Below are 2852 nucleotides of genomic sequence, written 5' to 3' on the forward strand. Positions count from 1 at the left end.
AAGGAATGTAATTTGTGGCCCTTTTAGCTGTAGATCATGGAATCTGTCCTCAAAGTTCTGGCATGCAGTGAGGTAAAGTGGCGCTGAAGATTGGAAGCTTTAAAATTGGATAACGAAGTTTGGCATATCAAACAGAACGGCTTCCCTTTCCGCTCAATAAAAAAATACAAATCCTCCCACTCTGGTAAGAAGGTTCTGTGTTCATCTTCATATCTTCGTTTGGCTTCACATTTCCCCGATGCTGCCATGTTTCGGCGGTTGGATAGCTAGTAGCCTGGCTCAGCACGTGGTTCTGCTCGCAGGGGGAGGGGCGTGGGTGAAGCATCACGGAGGCAACAGACTTTGGCTTCTTCCAGCGTGGAAAATATTCAAGTAGTGACTCAAATAGACAACGTAACAAAAATAAATATATGAGGGAGAAGCGGCTTAGAAAATGGATGGATGGATGGATGGATATATATATTTTTGTAAATAGAAGAGCCGCACATGTGCAGGCAAACAGCCGCATGCGGCTTGCGAGCTGCGGGTTGGCCACCCCTGTTGTAGGGGCTGAAGGCAGCTCAGATCACCACATGAAAGGTTTCTTGATCAGCTGACGAGCTGGATTAGATTTTACAACACAAGGAATACTGTTAATACCATGTGGAGCTGTGGGTCACCAGAAGCAGGGCTCAGTTAGCTCTTTAGCACACATTGATAATACAGTATACTTCAGTTTCCAAAATATGTATTTCCCACAGCTCCACACAGGACACTGAGGGTGTAATACATGTCAGCGCAATCTTCTCTGGCAACACCAAACCCAGCACGATGTGCTCCCTCTGTTCGAGGCAGATCACGGCTCACAGTGTGCTTAGCCATATAGAAGACCTGTCACTCCAAATTACTTGCTCATTAGAAAGTGCAGATGAATGTCCTCTTCTAAGACCTGCCCCCTGTTAAAAATTACCAAAAGTCAGAAGCAAAAGAGACATTTCAGAAATAACAGAGTGATTCCAGAAGCAACCAGTGAAACTCCAGTGACACAACCAGATGTAAAGGGCTGACACCGTCTTCCTACTAGGCAGAATGCAAATACGGCACAATGAGCTAAAGCCTGCTTGAAAAGTTACTAGATGTTGATAGGTGACGTCATGTTAATTAGCATGTCTTATGGCCCATACTAAATATATAGCTATAGAATGTCTAGCTATAGTATATATAAATATACCATGTTTATGCCACTATGGCTTATTTGGATTATTCAAACATATTTGTGGGGCTTGTATTTCCCATACAGAAAATACCCCATACTGTTGTCCCTGTTGGTCTAGTGGCTAGGATTCGGCACCCTCACCGTCACAGCCCAGGTTCGGTTCCCAGTCAGGGAAGTCCTCTGTTTCTTTGCAGGGCAGTCGTGGGCTGGAGGTTAGGGAGCCGGCCCTGTGACCAGAAGTTTGCCGGTTCGATCCCAAAAGCCAACAGCACGTAACCCCCAACTGCTACCTGGGCGTTGCAGATAGGACTGCCCAGCGCTCTGGGCAAGTGTGCTCACTGCCCCCTAGTGTGTGTGTTCTCACTAGTGTGTATGTAGTGTTTCACTTCACAGATGAGTTAAGTGCAGAGGTGAAGTTTCCCCAATGTGGGATATCCAAAAAAACGTTCTCCTATTCTATTGAATGTAGAAATTCTCCCAGGGATAAATTTGACTGAATGTAAAATTCTATATATTGGCCAAATATATTTATTATTACACTTTATGAATATACTTATGCCACTTATAGGTCATTCTTACACCACCCAAAGTATATAAATTTAAAAAGCTACAATCATCAAAATTAGTTTTTGTTCGTACATCACAGCGATTCTTAGCAGCATTTTATTGACAGACCAATTCCATTTTATTAATAGTTAAATGAATAACAAATGAAAAGAATAAGAGCAATTTAACAAGAAAAAAACACAAAAAGAAATACTGATAAAGAATAAAGCAAGTTTTTCATGCAAACTATATAAGCATTTTTTTTTATTTTACTAAAAGTAATCCATACCTTGTTTCCTGTAAGTAAAATAAAAAATTTTTGACACTCATGTCAGGTGAGCTTAAATGGTACAGTGCCAAAAATTATGCTCCATTATGATATCCTAAGTAATTATTAGTGTATGGAAGCAAAAAAGTACTCATACCCACAGAGTATACTAATAAAATAGTCCACATAATGTATTAACTGCCTTTTTTCTTAATATCTTTCCCATATTAATAAACATTATCACAATATTTAATTCACATATAGAAATGAATTTTACTGCAATTTTGAGTAAAGATTAGCAAACACATTTTCTGTATATCCATTTTACTGACTGACTACATCTAGACATTGCTGCCAGTTTTGATTTGATATTATTGACTAAATGTAAAATGAATATACTAGACAATACAGTTCGAAACAGTTTGAGTGCCTAGCCATATGTAGCAGAGAGGATACTATAATACTCAATATAAAACTGACTCTTCCTTTTCATATATTGCAATTGATATTAATTTTAATATTTAATTAATATTACTTAACAATAAAAAAAGATTACAATTAGTGCACTGCCCTGCCAGCCAGATTCAAATATTAGAGTTCCTATTCTAAGAGGTTGTGTATTGGCCTTATGCTAAGGTGTTTTCTGTTGGTGATATTATGCTGGGACCTGGCCTCCAAGCTCATTGCATTGTAAGTTCATTGTAAGGCGTGCTACAGAACAGAGCCAAAGAACACAAATCCTAGACTTTACTGTTTCATTGCTACACAAATGAAACTTGAGAATGAGACACTGGGTCATGGGTACTTGTCCTTTCCCTGGGCTTCAGTATGTTTTTCCCAATT

The sequence above is a fragment of the Pygocentrus nattereri genome, chromosome 29 (genome assembly GCF_015220715.1).
Source record: "Pygocentrus nattereri isolate fPygNat1 chromosome 29, fPygNat1.pri, whole genome shotgun sequence".
Lineage (NCBI taxonomy): Eukaryota > Metazoa > Chordata > Actinopteri > Characiformes > Serrasalmidae > Pygocentrus > Pygocentrus nattereri.